Below are 24,689 nucleotides of genomic sequence, written 5' to 3'. Positions count from 1 at the left end.
CAGACTGGAGCCACCACCACAAATGGACTCTCATGTGTTGCCACCCTCTGTACTTCAGAATGAGAGGGCACTCAGAGGAGGGCTTCTGTGGATGGTTAAAACCAGCTCTTTGAATTAGGCCCAGAAATAAATTGACAGCCAGAGCATGTGGGCAAGGATGAGTGCCTGGTCTCAGTTAGCAATCTTACCATAATATTCTGCACCAGACCATCTTCAAGGGCAGCTAATGCATACTATTTCATCATTTTTTCATTTATGCAGTGTATATCCTACTCATCTTCAGTGATGAAGCTCAGGCATAGGACAGAAGAAGGATGGGTGTATCTGTCAATTTCTGTTTCTCTCCGTTTCTTCCTTTTTTCGATCTTAGGTTCAGTTCTCCACATTTCCACATCAGTTTGTGTATTTTTAAAAAAATTCCTCATGAAAATGTGTCAGCATTTTAGTATGAATTTCTCCTAATCTACCCTTTGGTATACAATTTTTGCCAAATATGCATTACTCTCGCATATGCTACTGCCAGTCAATGTAGTTTATATTGAGCTAGATGGGCCATTGCTACTTTGCTGGACTGCATCCCAAAACTTGAAGTGCAAATTACAAAGGATGGCTGTGTTTCAGTTTGAGGATTTTAGAAATTGCAAATTAAGTAGGTTAGTGTTTAAATGTCAAGTAGAATTTCTCCTCCATCCTAGTACAGACCCAGGTGTGGTAAGCATTAGCAAGGTTGGTGTTAATATGGCTTCAGTCCACTTTCCCAAGAAAGTTGATTTTTTTTCTCCTAATTTTCTTTTAGAAGAGATTAGAAAGAAACTGATTTTGCAAATGCTTTTCTAGAAAGGCAGAAGATGCAGAAAAATGGATTGTGCCCACTTCTGGGACTGGAAACAAAAATTCCCCCCTCATTTTGAAAACCACTTTTTCTTGTTGTCCCTTTCTCAGCAAAGTGACAATTAAGTAAGTTGGAATTCCAGCCACAGAAAAGTCTTCTAATGTAATGAATGCATTGGTAAACTAATTCAATCACATTTAATTCTTCCTATAAAATATTCTTTTCTGAGCTAGAAAAATTGTGGTTTTAATTACTGGCACTACTTATTCTACCATCCAGACAGGATGTGATTTGTAATCTTCTTGTTTTAACAGAATATGTTTAAATGTGAAAGAAAAATGAAGCAAATTATAGCTAATCCCATATAACTACAGTTGTCATATTTGAGGATGAATCTATTTTGTACCTTTGCAGTGTAATAGATAGCAGTCCCAATTCCATGTATGTATATCCACTTGAAGTCACTGTGTGTGTTAAACCAATGGATTGCACATGCATGTTAGGCAAGAGCAGCCATGTTATTTTGGAGCTGAATGGGGAAGGACCATAGCTGCAGGGGTGGAGAATGTGTGGCTCTCCCAGTGTTGCTGGATGACACCTCCAATCATGTCTGACCAGTGACTTTGCTGGCTGGAGCTGATGGGAATTAGGAACAGAGGAAACTGCCATCCACTGAATCAGACCATTGCTCCATCTTTCTCGGTAGTGTCGATGCTGCCTGGAAGTGGCTCCCCAGGGTTCCAGAGAGAGTTGCTTCCCAGCCATTGCTAGAGATATCAGGGACCTTTGGCATGCAAAACAGATGCTCTAACACTAAGCGATGGCCTGTTCCTGCAGCCAATAACATCCGGATGGCCACTTGAACTGAACTTTGTAACAGCAGCACTACCACGTAGAGTATATATCACAGTTCTTCAACTTTGGGCCCCCAGATGTTGTTGGATTACAACTCTCATCATCCTCAGACAACATGGTCAATGGGGAGTTGTAGTACTCTATCAACATCTGGGGATCCAAGGTTGAAGTACACTGGTATGTGTGAGTGTATTCCATAGGTAATACACAGACACATATTTATACACAGGTATATGTGGTAAAAAAGAAAAGAGCCCTTAAATACATGTTAAGGCTAGAGGTAGGTCATGGGTCTGAAAAGGAAGAAGACTACATATTTAGTGGAGACAAATAGTTGAACACTATGCATCTATGGAAATGAGTTCTCTATTAAAACATTATATAGAATGTTGAGTACACACAGAGTCCACAATCCCTTGCCTCACTGATCTTTTTGTTCAGATCAGTCATATTCCCTTTTTCTAATGGAGAACTGAGATTAGGAAATAGTAATTTGTACGAGATGAACTATAATTTGATCCCAGTTTTATTTACAGCACCCTTAAGTACTCATCTGCTGTTGTCTTTGCCCTTTCATCTTTCCCTGTATTGTTTTGGTGGGTGCTTTTGCTAACCAGTCCTGGTAGGTCTGTGGTGGGGTTTTCTAAGGGTAAGCTCAGTCCAGCAGATGAATGTACTAGAGATTATCAATTATATATTTTATTTTTATCTTCTCAAGGTATCTGTGGATGTGTGGCAAGGCCAGAAGAAAGATATAAGAACTTGCCACTTTTTTTTACTTTGAAACAAAAAGTGCCATATTGATGACTTTGCATAGGAATCCTCACATCCATGCCATACATCCAAAGCACATGGCTTCCCTCAAAGAATCCTCAGATCTATAGCTTAGCCATCACAGTGTTATAATTCCAAGCACCTTTAACAAACTACAGGTTCCAGGATTCATTGGGGGAAGCCATATGTTTTAAATGTATTGTGTGTGGGCACATCTCTGCCAGCAGGGTAGGGAATCTGCCATGGTTACATCTGCAACATCCAATCTATCCAGTTTGGGAGGAGAGGAGGAAAACACAGGGGAAGTGTGGGAGAAAGAGACATCTCTACTTTATTTTTTCTCCCATTGGAGATGTCCTTGCATAGGTTTCATGCCTGTGGACATGGTTGTGCACAGAGGGAATCAATGTAAGCTTTATCCTCCCTCCTACTGCCCATGATTCCACCCGATTTTCAAGGATGCACAAGGAGAACCGATTAGCCAGCACAGCCTTTTGATAGCACTTGGGCATGTTTTCAATGACTTTGGGAGCCTTCCTTCTCATCGTTATGCCACTCAGCCAATGTACCAGTGGTGAGCAAAGGATCATATCCTCAGTAGTCCTTTTGTGTATCACCAAGAACTCTAGCAACGTCAACTTCCAGGCATCAAAAATCTGGTTTGTGGGAAAATGAGCCAGACGTCAGACCCTTCCATGGCTCATCCTGTCCCTAACCAAAACACGCTATGCAAACTTGCAATAACTAAGTACAGTAATATTCACTGCAACTGTGCTGGGAGAACACCTTTCAATTTTCCTCTCCGCCTAAGCAAGCAACTGCATTAGAGAGTAACCTCTTACAATGGGCCTAATATCTGTGTTGGCTGCTTGCCAGGAGACAAACGTTTCTTGGCAGCTCTGAAAAAGAGATCCACAAAAGAAAGTCTGTTACCACAAGACACGTAAGACTAGCCTTGGGAAATATAAATCCTGGTGTGTGGAAACCCAATTAAACACAATCACTGATCCCGTCTGCTTTTTCTTTCTTTTTTAGCATTAATTGCATTAGCAACATTTCTAAGGGTTAAAAAAAAAAATTAGCCAGGATGAACTAATCCTCCTCTTCTACAAGGAATCATGTGCTAAATGTTCAAAAGCTATAAATACAGAAGGACTATTGGACAACTAAATGAGTAAGTACTAATGCTGTTGCAGAGTGTGTGGGATGCCACATTACTTACTTATTTACAATCTCACGATAGGTATAAGCTAGAAAGCTCAATGGTGAAGTACACTTTTACAGGCATCCCTGGCATCCCTATGTTAAAGGGTTCGGACTGCAAGTCTGAGAAACATCTTTGTTTTTGCTTTAGAGACTTGCTCCTCTTCAGACTGAACCGCACTAGGCCAGATGGCCCAATGCTCTGGTACCATATAAGATGTCTGTTTCCATATATTTTTTTAATCTATTTAATTTTTTTTCTTTTACTTTAGCTAGCATCTTTGGAAAGCTTACTGCACCTGCAAGTCTGTTTACTTGCCAGTCTTCCTCCTGGAAGGTTTTGACAGGAGATGTAACACTGGGACAGTTGAGACAGGGAAGAAGATAATAAGCTGTGCTTGTAGAACATGATATTTCACCTGGGAAAGAATGTCTTAAATGTCCCTTATCCTTGGGAACTACATACAAAGCCTCTTCAAGGCAGTCTTCAATGCTTTTGTGGCATCACCAGCCAATACACCAATTCCACCTATCTTCTCACAGGTATTTGAGAAAAGGGTGCTGGACTAGATGGGCCTTTGGTCTCATCCAGCGGGGCTCTTCTTATGATTTTATGTTCTGCTTATAGCAAAGTGGGGAGGAGAGACTGGCTGGAAGTCCAGAGCCTGTGAGTTCAAATCCCCGCTCATGTCTCCTGGGTGTAAAGGGCCAGCTTAAAATCACCCCCACAGTGTGTGGCTCAGGGTTACGTGCCCTGCCACCTGTGCAGCTGTGGGCAAGCTGCATAGTCCCAAGGAGCCCAGTTGTCCCCCAGCTGGCAGTTGCAGACAAGGAAGGGGCTGGCTTGTGCAGCTGTGGCAAGCAATGGTAAACCCCTCTGAATACCGCTTACCATGAAAACCCTATTCATAGGGTAGCCATAAGTCAGGATCGACTTGAGGGCAGTCCGTTTCCATTTTTTATGTTCCTTTCTGTATTTTTTTTTAAGTTTGTAAATTCTTTGGTATAATAGTGCAGAAGTGGAAAAATAAGACAGTAATAGGAACACCACAAATTAGCTGGGACATTTTAATATGATTTTATTGTGTCCCCATAACCACCAGCACTAACTACTTCCAAACATTATTTTCTCACCCAAGGGATCAGCAGTTCTCTTTGACTTAGTGTCATCCACACTTAGCCTATTACATTTTTCCTATTTATATGATGACATCAACAATCCGGTGAAGGCTCCAATTTCCTGGACAAGTTGTAAACAACTGCTCTGCCATATTTATTTCAGGAATTCAAACTGGAGGGGATCCCTACACATCTGACACCCAATATGAGAACTGCTACCACATCATATATAGTCTCATCATCACTCATTAAGGAACAGTAATATAATTCTTTACATTCTCAATACCCAGTCCATTTTTAATATAACTTTCTGCTCATTATTAGAACTCAGCAGGGTTTACAATCTGTTCCTATGTCAGGGCTACAAAATAGCATTATATGATGGTAGGAAAACATTCCTGGCTCCCTGAAGTATAAAAACACATGGTTGTTGCATTCACACTTGCATTTTTAGGTGCATACATAACATGTCTTCTGTGTGCACCTCAAAATGTGATGTGTGATGCAGCCCTCATGGTCTCCCCATGTAGAAAAGCTTTGTTTTGTTTTCCTTGTTGTGAGGGGTGAATTTGAGGTTGAAGCATGTGAACACAATAACTCCTAACAAGTTTCTTGTCCCAGCTCTCTCTTATCCTTAAGTAAGCAATCATGCAAACAGCAGTTATTTCTGGATTCACCATTCCACAGTGAAATATCAATCCCTGTGAGAGGCCGAAGGAAATTGTGAGTGGAATTCCTTATTAATGCATGATAACAACCTTCAAGATGCAAACATCTGAATCTTGGTTGTGTAAGGTGTACATTCAAGAAAGTGGAAATGTTTGTGAAACCCAAACATATACAGAACAGGGAGAGTAACATTTCCCTCTCATTCTAGTGAATGTTTTGGTACATGTTCTGAACCAGAAGAGTCAAGAGGTAGAGGCAAGGTAAGCTAAAAAAATAACAGATACTTAACAAAGCCCTGAAACTGATGCTGAGAGGAAGTGATCAGGAGGCAATATGTCTGCTTTGATCTGCTCTCCTTCAATTGCAAGACATACAATACCTTCAGGCCTGAGGGCATGAACTTCATGCAATCTATTCCAACTGTTTTCGTTTGATTTTCTAGAGTTACCTGAGTGTCAGATGGTTACTAGTATCCAACTGTGACAGATAGTAAAGACACACCAAGGCCATTTATTCAATTAACGATAGTATCCTTGTTTAGCAAATCCATACTGGCCCACTGCTATTTCTGTACTGATTTTGTCTCTAAGTGTGGAGCATTTGCCAATAATTTATTTTCAGAAAATGTATTATGGTTACTCAGCATCTTGATTAGAGAAACACACTGCTACTTACTCCAGGGGTGGGAAACCTCTGGCCCTAGGGCCCCATGTGACCCTTGGGCAAATTTAAGTGGGCCTCAGCCTAGTTTCAAAAGCCCTTTGCAAGGGATCAGTTCAGACCTCTGGTCAAAGTGATCTGTTCCTCTCTCAGCCGTCCACAGAGAAGAGAGAGGGAGAAAATTGTATAGTCCCACCCACTTCTGGCTCTGGTCCTGCCTCCTGCTAACTTCAGCCCTAGATGTTGTATGGCTAGCCTGCAATTAGACAGACAGACGCAGCTGTCTCAGGTGGCAGATTCTGAGGGCCAGGTAACAGAGGCAAGGTGTTGGAGGGCTGTGTGTGCTGTGCTCTATATCACCTAAGCTAGCCTGCTGCCTTCAGATATGATGGAGGATGTCTCCCCATTGTCCGTGATGAAGCAAGTTTCAGCTGCCAATCTACTGTGGTTGACTTTTGTACATGTAACTGGGAGGGACGCCAGCTTGTCCTTCACTTCAGGCAGCAAAATGTCTTTCCTAAACATATGGGACACAATTCAATGGAGAATTAAACTCATTTCAAGCCACTGAATAATTCTGTTGGATTGTGGCCATTGTGTCAAGAATAGGGTTGATACTAGACAAGTAGCCACACCTTTATTTCTCTCCCAACAGCACAAAGACGTAGAAGTGCTGTTGAAGTTTAGATATTATACTTTTTAGACATGTGTTCACCATTCAGTGACTGCAACATCAAAGCTTTGTTCAGATGTTATCCAAATATTCAGGCAGAGAAAGACTGCATGTACTCAAACTTTGCATGTTAATTGTAATGCGTTCCACATTCTCCTCCCCCCTACACACACATATACAGGCCAAGGGAACCCTTTAAAAGGTAGGGCAACCTGAGAAACACAATCAAATTTACTTTCAGCTCTGAATCTGGTTAATCTTGTCTGATCAAGGTCTAGTTTAATTTCTGGCTGCAATGGAGCTAGAGTCAGGTAGCATGTGTCTCCTAGAATTTCTCATAATTTCTCTGGTTATGATGACATTGTAAGCTGGGCATAGCAAGATGTCCTCTGTGTTTTAAAAATAACATGGGCTCACTAATGCCTTGGAATGATACTCTTAAACTTCCATTAGCCTTCAACTCCACACCAGAGAGAAGTGTAAAGTTACAACAAGATGTCAGACTGTGCTAACTGGAAACTTGGTATAGAATTTAAGGTGAAAGTGATTCTAACTCAAACCCCTTTGAACTCTTTGCTTTTAAAGCACTTTATTCTTAAAAGAAAATGCTATCACCATACTGAAAGACAGGTGCTGAATTCATTTCCAAGAAGGATATGTCAATGATCATGAGAACTGTTAATTTAGTAGGCAATGATAGAGAGAGATATAAATGCCTATTAAAGCAGCACTCTGAATGACATGGTAAATGAGACTACTCAGATCATACTTACAAGTGGAGGCACTGGATGAAAGAAAGCAGTTACTCTTTGCATAGGGTGAAAGTGTTGTTGACAATAAAGATACAGCCAGCAGATCTCCTTACAAAGTAATTGTGTGTGCACGTGTGTGTGTGCACACAGACACACACAACATGCTTTGACTTCCTTTGCCATTTGAGGGGCTTCTAGCACTGTTGTTTGAAATAGGAGGCAGGGTTTGGTGGATGATAGGTCTACCCCACAGCAAAGGTTTATGCTATAGCCGAAAACTAAAAACAAAACAAAAACCCTGAAGAAGAAGGGTTCTTCTACTGTCTCCCCTGACTGCAATTGGCCAATGTGATGTGAGAGCCAGTATGTTGTATGTTAAACTGTTAGACCAGGACCTGGGAGACCAAGTTTCAAATCCCCATGAAGCTCACTGGGTGACCTTGGGTCAGTCACAGCCTCTCAGCCTAACCCTACCTTACAGGGTTGTTGCGAGCATAAAATGGGAGAGGGAAAGATGTGCATATGTCACCTTCAACTCCTTGGAGGAAAGGTGGGATGTAAATGTAAAAATTAATAAATGCAGTTTCTGAGCCTTTGTAGGCCTTGTTCATTTGCCCAGCACCAAAACTACTGCTCTGACTCTTTCTCAGAGCACTACAGTGTAGTGCCTAAAGGTACTTCTTCCTTTCATCACAACAGCAATCCTCCCGCCATGCTTCATGCAGCAGATGGAGAGGGTTTGCAGTCATAAACCAATTCCTGTACCTGACCCTTATGCAAGCAATGTAAGTGAGTTTCCTGGAAAATGGTCCCATCTGCGCTATACATTCAAAATATTTATAACTCTTTAAACAGTCATGGTTTCCCCCAAAGAATACTGGGAACTGTAGTGTATCAAGGGTGCTGAGAGTTGTTAGGAGACCCCCTGTTCCCCTCACAGATTCCCAGAGTGGTTTAACAAACAATCCCTCTTTCTAGGGAACTCTTAGCCTCTTTAACAAACTACAGTTCTCAGGATTCTTTGAGGGAAGCCATGATTGTTGAAAGTGGTATAATACTGCATTAAATGTATATTGCAGATGAGGCCAATGACTTACGCACGAAAACCTTTAGGAATAATTGTAAGGTGGCCATGTGCCCTACTTTACAGAAGACATTTGTCTGGTTGAAGAACTGTGCAGTACACATCCACTAAAGCAGCATAAGATTAACAGTTTTTTTCCAAATAATAATCCTGTTTGTGGTGTACTGTGCTTTGACTGTTGTTTGGTCTAGCTTTTGAGTTACCAAATTCATCATATACATACAAGCTATGTGTTCTTATCTTTTGGGCTCAGCTGTTGCCTCCATCATTGTTGAGGTTTCCATACCTTTCTTCATTATGACTTGACTTCTTCCCTTATATTAGAAGAGCCTGGAACTTGCTTTCTCACCAGACTTTCCAGGGCTAGAACAGCCAAAGCACAGCGAATTAGTAAATCCATCAGCTCCTTTGTGAGCTCCCGAAGGAGGGGAAACAACCCACATTCAACATGAAATGTGTTTTGTTTTGATTGGGTATGTGTATCCAAATGTACTTTGCAAGACATCTTACCTCGTCTGAATTGCAGCCCTGTTCTTTTTCAGCTTTAGAAAGTGTTTGTGACTGTTAAAATAAGAATGAGAAATAGAGACATGAAACAGATGCTATTTTATCCTGCCAGACTGAACATTTGTTGTTACAATCTAGCGTTGCCTGCCTATCTCCTATAGGCAGAGCAATGGGGGGTTTTTTTATGAAAAGTGTATGGAATCAACATGTCTCAAAGGTGAATTTGACACAAAGAGACGCTGCAGTGGCACAGCTCATGGCATTCTACTGTCATTAATTTATTAAAAAGTAACCTCCTATATTCTCCAAATTACAGAAATTTGCAACAAATATAGAGTCAGCTCAAGCGAACAAAATGACACATGAATTGTAGGCTAACTCAACCTGCTTTGTCAATGCAGCAGTGTCAGTTGATACGACTATGACAGCAGCAGTTACCATTGCTAGGCACAGCATGAGGATGGCCTGCGTGTTGGGAGTTGAGCTCTCTGACGTTAACAAAGAACCCCAGATGTGCTAGAGCTTTCTGGGTGTGGACTCCTGGGCACAAAGGATGAGACTGATTGGTCAAAACCCAGTGGCTGAGTACAGCCAGTACAGCTAGGCTTTACCATTGTTTGTTATGGAACAGTTTGAGCTTTGCTTTCCAAAGCTGATGCTGGACCCTGCTGCGTGCATGGTTTTCTTCTTTGGGTCCGTTCCATCTGTATCTTTTCTATGTATAAAGAAATATGGACAATTGAAATACAGGCATTTGGAGCCAGTGTGGTGAAAGTGGACAGAGTATTGGGCTTGGACCATGGAGGGCCCTTGTGTTCAAATTCCAGTGACACAGGAAGCTACTTTATACCAGGTCAGATTCTTTGTCTGCCTAGTTCAGTATTGCCTACTCTGACTAGCAATAGCTCTCCAAGATCTCAAGCAGAGAATATTTCCCATCACTTGCTATCTGATTCTTTCAACTGAAGATACCAGGGATTGGTCCTTTTTGCATGCAAAACATGTGCTCTGCAACTGAGCTATGGTCCCGCCTACTCAGTATATGTCAGCCTAGCCTACTTCACAGGGTTATTAGGGTAAAATGGAATATTCCCCGAGTATGGCATCTTGAAGGATATGATTATGTTTGTATTGCACCCTAAGATTTAGTTGAAATATTTACTCCTTTATTCTGAATTTCACCCTGTGGTTCTGGAGGCTGACAATCCCACATTTTTGATTGCCCTTCTTTGCTCAGAATACCCATAGTCATTTCAATTATCAAATGTTTTAAATTTCCTTTCCCTGCCATATTTTCTTTTCTTTGTTTGCTATAGATTTAGATGTGACATGAAACTGTGCAGCACATTTGTTATTCTTGAATGCTCACTGAGAGCATTTTATAACCCAGGAGAATACACATAATTTTCTGCTTTAAAGTCATAAGAAGTTATTTGTCACTCAATCAAAATAAAAATGTCACTTCGGTATGGATTTGCAGAAATGACAGAATTTTATTTTCCTGAGCAAAACAGACAAATCTCTATTTCTAGCTTGATAATATTTGCAGCTTTGGTAACTCTTTCCTTCTGCAGCTTGCCAGAAAACATCACTTAATGAAAGTTTTAAAACAGACATTGTAGAACTAAGTTCATACAAAGGAAGAGGAAAATTAACACTTCATGTAAAAGGCCCGGATCTTTTAATAATATTTGGAAAGCACCTTTTACATTCAAATCACAGCTCTTTTGTGACTAGTCTCATGCATCTCAACAGAGCATGCCCCATTTTGTGTGCTGATGAGCCTTTGGATTTTTATTTGTCAGACATATGAAAGTGAACTGCATGCTCATCAAGTTCTTTCAGATGTCCAAAACAGCAATTTCGGTTTTGTGTGTGTGTGTGTGTGTGTCTTTATGTGCTCATTACTTTAATTAAATTGCATATCCCTTTATAAAGAAGTGGCTCTGGAGTTAGTGAGGCCCTAGGTCAGTGATTCTCAAACGGTGCGCCCAGGCACACTGGTGCGCCCTAAGAGGTGGCTAGGTGTGCCTCAAATATTATGAAAGTATATTTTAAAAATGAGAAGAAACCCATTTGTATAGGGTAAGTAATAGTTTTCTATAATTTATTTTTATTCATAGTTTAAATATATATTAATATATTTTTAATTTTGTACACAAAGTGCGCCAGAAATTTTTTATATGTTTTACAGTGCGCCGCGAACCAAAAAAGTTTGAGAACCACTGCCCTAGGTGAAAGTAATGTATGAGGAGCTAAAGACCAGGGACTCATTAAGAATTCACTGTACTTATGGTACACATGTCTACTCAGAAGTAAGTTTCTTTGTGCTTAATGGGGCTTACTTCCAGGTCAGTGGGTACAGGATGGCAGGCTTTGATTTAGGGTTGGCATTGGGGAAAAACCAGGTTCCTGTCCCTTTAATAGCTGTATGGCAGGCAGAAATCCAACATGTCAGGCCTTTCCCAATATGGAAATACAATTATGGGAACAACTTCACCATCTCTAATTTTGTGTTATGCCATGCCCCCAATGGCAGCTATTTTGTGCTGGGGCACCAGTCAAATGTGCCCTCTTTGGTCCAAAAAAGTTGGCAACCTCTACAGTAGTGGGTTTCCTGCATTGGTAAGGGGCTGGACTGTGGACTAGATGAACTCTGAGGACCCTTCCAACCTGGATGATTTTAGTCTAGTCTGGAGTCCATTGCCAAGCTATCCCTGTCCAGGAGGGTTTTAAACTGACCCTTCCACATCACAGATGCTTTTTGGGACTCCAGTACCAATGCTGGATCTATGAACATGACCATGGCAAACCCAGTCCTTTAGAGAGAGTGCAGCCCTCATCCAGAACATGCTGTATACCATTTCTCCAGAAAGACAAACCACCCACAACCAGTACCTTGGTCTTGCCAGGACTGACCCTGCTGTGGCTCAAAGAGTGCCCATGGGGGGCTCTCCAAGCTCCCACGGTGCTTGCATGCCACTCCCCCTTCAGCCAGCCTCTCTCTCCTCCCCTTTCATCTCTCCCCCTTGCTTACCTCCCTCCCTTCCATTTTCTGCTTGTTTGTTGTCTCTCCCTTTCCCCTCTCCCTCCCCACAGCAGTTCTTTCTGTTCAGCTGTGAAGGGCTTGGGGCAGCGAGGTCGTGGAACCAGTGTGAGGCGCCTGGTGTTGGAAAGAGCAGGGAGCAGCTCTCTCTGTGCAGAGGCAGAGCAGCAAGCTGCTCTCTGGGGCCCAGCCCAGGCAGCCCTGAGGTAAAAGGGGGAGAAAGCAGATGGCAGAACAATGAAAGCTGTGGGTGTGATGTTCCTATATTAATGTATATATGGTAAGTGTTGGTTGTTTAGAAGATACATGGTAAGTGGAGTGAAAGAGGGGGAGTGAATGGGCAGTAGAATGCTAGATGATTGGCTGCGTGTTTAAAATGGCTGAATGTATAAAAGGAAGAGGGAGAGTGGAATCTGGGGGGGAGAAGAGAACTGAGTGGGTTGCTTGGTGGGGTTTAGAGAGTTGTTTGCCAGGAGGGAGGTGGAGTTCGGATTAGTATTGAGTAAAACCATATGCTTATGTGCCTTAAGAAGAAATCTTGTTAATCTTGTTAGCTTTGTTATCTGTAATAAATACTTAATTTGGTTTACCAAAGGCCTGATCATTGGCTGGGGTTTCACAGACCAGAAGGGAGGGTAAGGTTGAAGGGAACTGTAACAAATGGTGGCAGCGGTGAAGAGAATAACAATACCAGTATTCAGAGTCTCTGGGAATACTAGTATTGGGACGTTACTGGTTGTTGCCTAGCAGGGGGATCTGTTGAGATCTGTGCTAGAGCGGGGAGAGAAACCATAAGAGAGAGGACAGTCCGGACTGGTGGAGTCCCTGGTGGTGCCTAGTGACAGGCAGTAGCCACGCGCAGGTAGGAACCTGACAGGGAGAGCCAGGGAAGGGCATCACATGTGGTAGTAGTGGTGGGATACGAACCAAAGAGAGTCCCAAAGACACGTGGTGACAAATGAGACTACGTCACATGTGGTGGCAGTAGCGGTGGGATACGAACAACAGAGAATCCAGATACGAATACTAGAGAATCCCTAACAGTGGTGTGGCAAACAGAAATAACAAAACAAGATTACTTGTGAGAGTGACTGGCAAAGAGTGTGTGGCAAAGAGTGAGTGAACTCAAACACCATGGCTGAATACATAAAAATGAAAAGAGAGGAGCTGGTGGAGAAGTGTGTAACATTCAATTTACCTCACGAGGGTAAAGGGGTAGATGAATTGAGGGTAGCACTTATAGGATTTGCAACTGCCCAGCAAAAACAACCTGTCAGGGAAGAGACCCCAGAAGGATACTCAAGCAATCCCACTTATATAGAGTACTTGAGAGAGAAGTTAAGATGGGAGGCTGAGGAAAAAGACAAGCAGAGAGTCTTTGAAATGGAAGAAAAAGACAAACAGCAGGTCTTTGAGGCTGAGGAAAAAGACAAACAGAGGGAGTTGGAACCTGAGAAGTTGAGAATGGGGTTTGAGGAGAGGGAGAAGCAACGAGCATTGGATGCTGAATTACAAGTAGAAAAGTTAAAATTTGATAGAGAGAAATTTCACTCTGAGGAGACAAGGAAAGACAGAGATGGAGCAAATATAAAAATTACTCCAAAGGACTTTGCTGTCTATGAGCCTGGTCAAGATCCTCAAATTTACCTCAGCACCTTTGAAAAAGCAGCTCAGTTGTGGGGGCTACCTGAAGATAAATACATGCAGTATTTATCAAACCTGATTAAAGGGGAATTGGCTGAGGTATACCAATATTTCCCCTCAGACAGGCCCGTCACCTATGCTGAATTCAAAGAAGCAGTGTTTAAAAGATTCAGACTGGGGCCTGATTATTTTAGAAAGCTTTTCAGAAACTGCCAGATACAGACAGGGAGGTCTTTCGTGGAGCTGGGGGCAAAACTGATGGACATATTTGGGAAATGGCTGACAAGTGCAAAAGCTCAGTCTGTGGAGGAGGTGAAAAACCTCATGATATTGGATCAATTATACCATCAGTTACCACCAGAAATAAGGCTCCTGGTCAAAGACCGTTCCCCTACATCGGTGCAGGAGGCCGCAGAGATGGCGGATCACTTCGCCTCCAACAGAACTGGCTTGGTGGGGAAAACAACAAGAGATTTTAAACCCAGACCATATAACACTGGCAGAAGGGATGTGGTACCACAGCGAGTGAGTCCTCCAGTAAAATCTGAAGGGCACAGGACACCCCAGAGTGGATCTGTGTACCCTAAAAGTGAGGAGAAATTATGCTACAAATGTGGTAGACCGGGGCACCTACATTTTCAATGTGAGGTTGCCAACCCCATTAGTAATCCTGCTCAGACAAGGACAGTGAAAACAGAGCCCAAGGCTTTAGAAACAGCGAAAAAGGTTCAGTTCTGCCAGATAAACTGGACAGAAGTAACAGACCTTGATTCAAGTCTGAGAGAGGAAGTGAGTGTACAAGGGGCAAATTATTGGGCATTGCTTGATACTGGTGCCGCTCAGACATTACTGAGGCCAGATTTAATAAAATCTGAGGTAATATTACCTCAGGAAACTGTGACTATCCAAGGAGTGAGGGGTCAACCAGAAAGTTTGCCTGTGGCCCTGGTGGATATGACTTGGAGAGGCCGAGAGGGCCGATATAAAGTAGGCATTAATGCCCAGCAACAAGAACCAGTAATACTGGGAAGAGATGTAATGGGAGCCCAAGGAAAGATCTATGTAGTGACCAGACAGCAAATTGGCAGAGAAAAAGAAGCCATATTAAGGGGGGCTGAAACAAACAGGGTGGAATCTGTTAACCAGCCTCAGGTCACCATAGCAACCACTAGCAGGCCTGCTGAGGGAGACAAACTGTATCAAGTGGTCTCTGATAATGATGAGGCAGATCAATTCAGGGAAGAGCTACAAAAAGATATAAGTTTGAAGCAGATAAAGGAACAAGCTCTGACCCAACAGATTCCTTTCACTGACAAACTGAGGAATCAAGTTGTGTGTGAGAATGGGATTTTATATCGACTGTGGATGCCTGCTGAGAGAAAGGATGAATGTGAACCAGTGAAGCAATTAATAGTACCTAGCAAATACAGAACCAGATTGCTAGAGGTAGCCCACGATGTCCAATGTGCAGGACATCTGGGAATAAAAAAGACCAAGAGGAGATTGGCGGCACACTATTATTGGCCAAACATCTCCAAAGATGTAAAACAACATTGTCTATCTTGTGGAATATGCCAAAAGGTGGGAAAAAGTGGAGTAAAGACTAAGGCACCCTTAAAGCCCCTTCCTATAATTGGACAACCCTTTTATAGAGTGGGAATAGATTTGGTGGGCCCTTTTTCCAAACCCACAAGGCATGGCAAGAAATATCTATTGGTGGTGGTGGATTTTGCCACCAGGTACCCAGACGCAGAAGCACTAAGATCCGTGGAAGCCCCTGTAGTGGCAGAGGCTTTATTAAAAATCTTTATGAGGCTGCGTTTCCCTCATGAAGTGCTGACGGATCAAGGCAGTGTATTCATGGGAGAAGTGATGCAATGTATGTGGAAATGTTGTGGTCTAAAACATCTAAAGACCACTACTTACCATCCCGCCACTAATGGGTTAACAGAGAGATTCAATGGCGTTTTGAAGGGCATGATCAGAAGCTATGTTCAAGATCACCCACAAGACTGGGATGAATGTTTGGGATGCTTCTTATTTGCATATAGAGAAGTCCCTCAAGAGTCAACAGGCTTCTCACCCTTTGAACTCATGTTCACTAGAAAAGTGAGGGGACCATTGGAACTATTAAAAAATTCATGGGAAGGAACCCTGGGAGAGTACAAAACATCTGTAGTAGATTTTGTATTGGAATTCCGCAATAAATTAACATCAATGATGGAGGTGGTAAAAAAGAATTTGAGTCAAGCACAGGAGAAGCAACGTTACTGGTATGACAGAACAGCCAGGGAACGTGTGTATGATGTGGGAGATATGGTTATGGCGTTCATACCCAGGAAACATGACAAATTACAGGCTAACTGGGAAGGACCATATACCATCAGAGAAAGGCTTGACACAGTGACGTATGTAATCACCACAGACCAATTAAACAAAAGCAAAGTGGTTCATGTAAATATGTTGAAGCCTTACCATACCAGGGATGCACAGGTGTTGCAAGTTACCTTATTCCCTGAGGGAAGTGGGCCTGAACTTCCAGATTTGGTACAGGAAAGCAAAGACAAAGGAGGGGTAGATCAAGTGGAATGGTCAGAGGAGGTGAAGGAGGAAGTAAAAGAAGAGATTCTGAGAGTTTTGAAAACCTATAGGAATCTCTTTAGCAACAAACCTGGCCGAACCAGTATAGTTATACATTCCATTGATACTGGAGATCATGCCCCAATCAGATCTGTTCTGTACCGTGTGAATGGGAAAGTTTTGAATGAGATCAAAAAGGAGGTGGAAGATATGTTGGAATTAGGAGTGATCAGGGAATCCATCAGTCCCTGGGCCTCAAGTATTGTCCTGGTTCCAAAAAAAGATGGAACGACAAGGTTTTGCATTGATTATCGGCTAATCAATAAAATTACTGTCCCAGATGTGTATCCTATGCCTAGGGTAGACGCAATGTTAGAGTTATTGGGGGCAGCAACCATTATCTCTACACTAGATCTCTGTAAAGGATTTTGGCAAATGGAACTAGACGAGCAATCCAGAGCCAAAACTGCCTTCAGTACACCAGACGGGTTATATGAGTTTGTGACCTTACCCATGGGACTAAGGAACTCACCAAGTTCATTTCAGAGGCTAATCAATACTGTGTTGCGAGGCATGTCAGATTTTGCAGTGGCCTATATCGATGACGTGGCCATTTTTAGCAAGTCGGTGCCTGAGCATGTCCAACACCTGACAACAGTATTGGAGGCCTTAAGAAAAGCAGGCCTCACAATAAAAGCTAAGAAATGCCAGTTTGGACTAAAGGAAGTAATCTATTTAGGACATAAGGTGGGGAGTGGGAAAATCACCCCCTTATGGAGCAAGGTGGAGGCAATACAAGCGTGGCCGATCCCCTTAACCAAAAAACAAGTAAGGGCATTTCTGGGTGTGGCTGGATTTTATAGGAAGTTTGTGAGAAATTTTGGGGAAATAGCAACCCCCTTGCATGAATTAACAAAGAAGAAGTGTTCTGAGCGTGTGGTATGGACGGATGAATGTCAGAAGGCTTTTGATCTACTGAAGCAAGCCTTGTGCCAAGGACCCATATTAATAGCACCAGACTATGAGAAACCATTCATCGTGGCTACAGATGCGTCGGACCTCGCGCTGGGAGTCGTCTTGCTGCAGGAGAGAGAAGGCACCAGACATCCAGTGGCGTATCTGAGTCGCAAGCTGACGCCGAGGGAGAAAAACTATTCGTCGGTCCAGAAGGAGTGTCTAGCGGTCGTGTGGGGACTGAACAAGTTGCGCCCATACGTGTGGGGACGAAGATTCACAGTGACTACGGATCATCGGGCCTTGTTATGGTTGCAGACTATGAAAAACCATAACACTATGCTGCAGAGGTGGTCCTGGGCCCTACAGGACTATCAAGTGGACTTCCAGTTCATAAAAGGCAAGGACAATGTACTGGCCGATGGACTTTCCAGGCAAGTGGCTGGGACTGCAGTGACGTGACCAGACTGAGGAACAAAGAAAGACATTTTCCCCATAGAGACTTTTATTTGTTAATGCGACGTATAAATCCTGGAACAGGAATAATATTCTGCTGTTGTTTAGGGGGGGGGGAATGTGATGTTCCTATATTAATGTATATATGGTAAGTGTTGGTTGTTTAGAAGATACATGGTAAGTGGAGTGAAAGAGGGGGAGTGAATGGGCAGTAGAATGCTAGATGATTGGCTGAGTGTTTAAAATGGCTGAATGTATAAAAGGAAGAGGGAGAGTGGAATCTGGGGGGGGAGAAGAGAACTGAGTGGGTTGCTTGGTGGGGTTTAGAGGGTTGTTTGCCAGGAGGGAGGTGGAGTTCGGATTAGTATTGAGTAAAACCATATGCTTATGTGCCTTAAGAAGAAATCTTGTTAATCTTGTTAGCTTTGTTATCTGTAATAAATACTTAATTTGGTTTACCAAAGGCCTGATCCTTGGCTGGGGTTTCACAGACCAGAAGGGAGGGTAAGGTAATGACCAAGGCTGAAGGGGAACTGTAACAAATGGTGGCAGTGGTGAAGAGAATAACAATACCAGTATTCAGAGTCTCTGGGAATACTAGTATTGGGACGTTACTGGTGGTTGCCTAGCAGGGGGATCTGTTGAGATCTGTGCTAGAGCGGGGAGAGAAACCATAAGAGAGAGGACAGTCCGGACTGGTGGAGTCCCTGGTGGTGCCTAGTGACAGGCAGTAGCCACGCGCAGGTAGGAACCTGACAGGGAGAGCCAGGGAAGGGCGTCACAGTGGGCACTGTCAGCTCCTCCTGCCACTGACTGACTGACTGGCCAAGGGGCCCATGGTCCCTTTTACCTCAAGCCCACCCACCAAGCAGAGGCGGGCCTGCCCATCAGGCAGACGACATAAGGCAGTGTGCAAAGACGATGGAAAGAGCCCAGCCCCATCAGCTCCAAACAAGGGAGGCCCCTTCCAAAAGGGGACTCTAGGCAGCTGTCTAATCTGCCTGATTGGCTGGCCACCTCTGTAAAGATGTGTAGCTGGGCAAGAGTAACTAACATTCAATGGAAAGAGCTAGAAGCTAAAAACTTCAAACCTCTTCTGGCTCATCTGTGGCTACACATACCAGCTCAAGTACAAAGGACATGACATCACTTCTAGATCTTTGGAGTTCTGTCAGTTTCAAGTGACAGGATACCTCTCATTCTTTTTCTTGTTTGATCATAGAGACTACAATGGAATGTAGAGACAGAAGCAGATATTGGGAAGAAGAGATTTGATTTAGTTTGCATGAACCTAGCTCATTCACACTTTCCAAAATGCAGCTCTCCTTCAAAATTAGGAGTTCTCTGAATTTTGCAATGCAGTTCTACAACCCCAAAATGTGCATAAAAATATGTATCAGGGGAAAGTGTGCACAAAAATGCACATATTGGGTGAAAATTACACACACAAAATGCATTATAGTAGGGGAAATTGCTTGTAAAAATACATACATTAGGCAAAAATTGCATCAAGAATATATTAGGAGAAATGTGTGCTAAAATGCTGACAAATGCTGGCTGACTTTAAAAAAAAGTCCAAGTGATGCAGAAATGTGAACTGAAGATTGGAAAAATGAGAAATGGAGAGAAATCAAAATGAACAGATTTGCCCATCCCTAGATTGAAAAGATCTCATTGATATCTTGCACTCAAGCCAAATTATGCATTATTATGTGCTGCTGATTAATCGGTGGCATGATCCCTTTGCCTAGCAGTCAAAGCAGAAAACAGTTGCGTTCTACATGACTAATAAGTGCAGCTTGTCCATGCATACCGTTTCCTTCCTGACATCTCTTCCTGTACCACCAGTGGTCAGGATTACATGTACTTCTTTTCTCCACCAGTCTTTTTCTTAATTATGAGAGCATGAAAGTCACCTAGAGGTTGCATGGATGCACCTGGTATCTAGGAAGACCTAATTATGAAATTGCTTGAAAAAAAGACCTCAGATGAATTAATTACAACATGCTTTCTCATGTTCTATTATTCAGGATTTGAGGGGTCTGCCTAGTCTTCATCTTTCAGTTTCCCTTTGTTCTCTTCATGCTCCTTTTTTTTTTTTTTGCTGGCAAGTGCTTTTTGAATGTGGAGAGCCAACTTTCTGTTCAGCTGTACATCTCTAATCCAATCCCCTTCTTTTACCATTTTTTACTGGATCAGCATAGCATCCATTCTTCCTTAGTGTGTGCTACCTATTATCCCTTCTCCCATATAGCCCTTCAACACAGCCATGAATCCCTGGCTTATTTCTTCTCCTTTGACATGTTTTTAGTACTTGAATTAACCTTGGAGGAAGTTTTCTCATGAGGCTAGTAGCAGCTTCTCATTCAGTTCAACTGGTCTGCAGAACCCCCCTAGCACTCAAAATGATTTTCTAAAGATTAAAAAATGAGTTTTAGGCTGCAATCCTATATACCGGCCAGTGGCTTGTTGAACTAATTAGGTCCACTGTGCCTTCTTATTTGGCCTGTGGGGTCATTTTAGCCAAGCCACACCCACCTTTCCGACAGCTGATATCTTTTACTACACTTTATATGGAGATCTTGGGGAAATCTAATGATAAGGAAAGATACAGTTTTTATTTATTTTATTTATTTATTCTTGGATTTATTAGTCGCCCATCTGGCTGGTTACCCAGCCGCTCTGGGCGACGTACAGAACAGAATAATACATTAGACATTAAGCATACCATAAGCATTAAAATACTAAAACATACAGTAAAAGTATCAACCCATCCCAAAAGCCTGCCTGAAGAGCCAGGCCTTTAAAGTCCGGCGGAAGCTCATCATAGAGGGGGCATGTCGGAGATCATTTGGGAGGGAGTTCCATAGGGTGGGGGCCAATATTGAGAAAGCTCTCTCTCTGGTCCTCACCAGCCTAGCTGATTTAACCGGTGGGATTGAGAGAAGGTCTTGAGTGGCTGATCTTGTTGAGCGGCATCCCTGACAGTGCTGGAGGCGCTCCTTCAGATAAACTGGGCCTACACCGTATAGGGTTTTAAAGGTCAAAACCAACACCTTGAATTGGGCCCGGTAAACAACTGGTAACCAATGTAACTCCTTCAAAACTGGAGTAATATGATCTTGTCGGCGGCTACCCTTGATCATACGAGCCGCCGCATTCTGTACCAGTTGCAATTTCTGGACCGTTTTCAAGGGTAACCCCACGTACAGCGCATTACAGTAGTCTAGGCAAGAGGTGACCAGGGCATGTACCACCGGTGGGAGCAAATGGTTGGGATGATAGGGGCGCAGCCTCCGTATCAGATGCAGTTGATACAGCACTGCCCTGCTCACAGCCGAGACTTGAGCCTCCATGGACAGCTGGGAGTCAAGAATGACCCCCAGGCTGCGGACCTGGTCCTTTAGGGGCAATCGTACCCCATTGAACATCAGGTCCACATCCCCCAGCCTTCCCTTGTCTCCCACAAACAGTACCTCGGTTTTGTCAGGATTCAGCTTCAGCTTGTTCCTTCCCATCCAGTCACTCACCGAGTCCAGGCACTTGGACTTCTACAGCCAACCTCGGTGAAGATTTAAATGAGAGATAGAGCTGCGTGTCATCTGCATATTGATGACACTGCAGCCAAATCTCCTGATGATTGCTCCCAGCGGCTTTACATAGATGTTGAATAGCATCGGGGAGAGGATAGAACCCTGTGGCACCCCACAAGTGAGAGGCCACAGATCTGAAACCTCCTCCTCCAGTGCTACTCTTTGGTACCTACCAGAGAGGAAGTACCGGAACCACTGTAATACAGTGCCTCCTATGCCCAGCCTCTTCAGGTGGTCCAAAAGGATACCGTGGTCAACGGTATCAAAAGCCGCTGAGAGATCAAGGAGGACAAGGAAGGTACCTTCGTTCCTATCCCATGCCCTCCTCATATCATCTACCAAGGCAACCAAGGCTGTTTCAGTCCCATGTCCAGGCCTGAAACCCGACTGAAATGGATCTAGATAATCCGCTTCCTTCAAGTGTGCTTGCAACTGTTTCGCCACCACCCGCTCAATCGTCTTGCCTAAGAATGGCAGGTTTGAGACTGGGCAGAAGTTGTTAAGATCATGAGGATCCAAGGAGGGTTTCTTTAAAATAGGTTTTATTATTGCCTCCTTAAGTGCTGATGGCATTATTCCCTCTTCGAGCGATGTGTTAACCACCATCCTGATCCTCTCACCCAGTCTATCTTTACAGCTCATAAGAAGCCACGATGGGCAAGGATCGAGTAAGCAGGTGGTTGGCTTTAGAGTTGAAAGCACCTTGTCCACTTCATCAGAAGGGAGAAGCTGGAACTGGTCCCACATCATCGGAGCACTACTGGTCACCTCTGGTTCACTCACTGTATCCACAGCGTACGGAATAGCACTCTTAATACGATCAATTTTCTCCGCAAAGTGTTTTACAAATTCGTCACAGGAGACCTTATTATGTTCCATCGGTTCCGGAGCAACTGGACCGACCAGGCTCTGGACCACTTGGAACAGTCTCCTGGGACAGCACTCTGCGGATGCAACAGAGGCAGCATAAAAATCTTTTTTGCTGCCTTTATTGCCACATGGTAGGTTGCCGCAGCCACTCTAACCTGTGTTCGATCGACATCAGAGTGAGACTTCCGCCACCGGCGCTCTAGCCGTCTCACCTCCCGCCTCAGAGTTCACAGCCGTGGGGTAAACCACGGTGCCGTCTGAGCTCTATTCAGGGGGAGAGGGCATTTCGGAGCCACCCAGTCTAATGCCCCGGTGATCGCGGTATTCCACCCCTCCACCAGGGCTTCAGCCGAGTGGTTGTGTACCTGCTCCAATGCATCCCCAAGCACATTCAAGAATCCATTTGGATCCATCAGATGCCTGGGGCGGACCATCTTAATGGGTCCTCCACCCCCACGGAGGGTTTGTGGCGTCGAAATATCCATCTTCACCAGATAATGATCTGACCATGACAAGGGGTTGATGGACGTATCCCCAATTTTCAGATCACTCCCCTCCTCTCCCAAGACAAATACTAGGTCGAGTGCATGACCGGCTACATGGGTGGGCCCCATTGGAATATGGTGCAGTTCCTAGGAAGCCATGGTTTCCATAAAGTCCCGAGGTGCTCCAACGAGGGTGGTCTCGGAATGCAGATCGAAGTCCCCCAGTACCAAAAGGTTTGGGGACTGCACTCGTGTTGCGTGTGTGCGTGTATAGATCATACAAGCATGGAATCCGGGAGTTGCATAGAACAGGAATAAGCCAGGCCAGGCAAGTTTCTTGTAAGAGTCTTTACTAGGCAAAGACATTAGACACAGTTCTTCTCTTCACAGACATTTTCTCCCCCACTCTGAGCCTCAACAAGATGTTCCCTTATCTACTTACCAGCCAGCTTCTGACCTTGGCAAACCTGGCGCTCTGTTCTCACAGCTTAACCCTTCTGCTTCAGGTTTCACTCTCTCTGCTAAAAACCCTGTCTGTGAGTCTCACAGCATGCTTCACTGACCAACAGCCCCCACCTGAGACTCACAGATTCACAGATTACAAATTGTTCATTATTACATTTCTACAATATTAACTTTTCATTACAATACATATCAGTACATGGTTTGTTTTCTTACAGTTTCTATTTACATTTTCAGTTCAGTTCTTGTCTCTTTATTTCTTTATTCACACAAGTTTTACAGATTCATTTTGTTCACTTTTATTTGATGATACATTTACATTTCATTCCTCAACACAAAATTGCCACATTAGATCCATTGTTTCTTTATCTATTGGTTCTTCTTTTTCCCATTCTACTGGATATTTATCTGTTTCATTATTCTGTTGTGTAACATTAAATGTGAATCTCTGAGGTGGTTGACCTTTCGTTTTTCTTTCTGATCTCCTGACATTATCTATTTCCATTTCTTCCTCACTTTCTATTTTACTTGGACCTGCACCTGTTCCTGCACTGGTACTTGGCATTTCTGTATCTTGCATTGCCATGTCTTCACCTCTCAGCCTTTTTACAGTACGTTTGCCGCCGTGAATAAGATCAGTCAATGCAGTTTTTAATGGAATTTGCTGTCCAAAAGGAACATCAGCTGCTTCCTGCTTACTTGCACTATCAAGTATCACTGTTTGACTCTCTCTCCAAGGTTTATCTATCACCTTTATGCTTCTGCTTAACACTACTTGTTGTTTCTCAGGCAACCAAACTCTATAATATGAATTCTGAAATCCCAAAATGCATCCTGCCTGAGCTCTTGAGCCTAATTTACCATGCCTTTTCTGTTTTGCAACATGTACCCAGCATTTTGCCCCAAAACGTTCTATGTGTTTCACCCTGGGTTTTCTTCCAGTCAGTTTCTCATAGGGAGACATGCCTATTGTTCTGTGCATGAGACGGTTCTGAATATAAAGTGTACAGAATACATTCACCCCAATAAGTGTTATTCATATCAGCATCTGCTAGCATTGCTCTCATTGAATCCTGCAATGACCGGTTCCTCCTCTCTGCAGTTCCGTTGGAGGATGGGCTGAAGGGAGCAGTGAGACTCTGTATTATTCCCTTCTTTTCCAAATATGTTTTAAATGAATTACTGGTAAATTCTCCACCTCTATCTGATCTGATATTTTTGATAACAACCCCATATTGTGTTTCTGTTCTCTGTATGAATGTCTTCAATTTCTCTTCGGCTTCACTTTTCTTTTTCAATAAGAACACATGTGTAAATCTGGAGAAATCATCCACAATCACTAAATAAAACCTTGCTCCACCTTTTGAGCACTGGAAAGGACCAGCCAAATCCACATGTATGAGCTGATAGGGTTCAGTGGTCGTGCTTTCACAGCTCTTATTTACCGGAGTCACAGTCATTTTTGTTTTAT

The sequence above is a fragment of the Rhineura floridana genome, chromosome 1, assembly GCF_030035675.1.
Source record: "Rhineura floridana isolate rRhiFlo1 chromosome 1, rRhiFlo1.hap2, whole genome shotgun sequence".
Taxonomy (NCBI): Eukaryota; Metazoa; Chordata; class Lepidosauria; order Squamata; family Rhineuridae; genus Rhineura; species Rhineura floridana.
The sequence above is the reverse complement of the archived record's forward strand: the minus strand, read 5'-3'. Positions refer to the sequence as shown.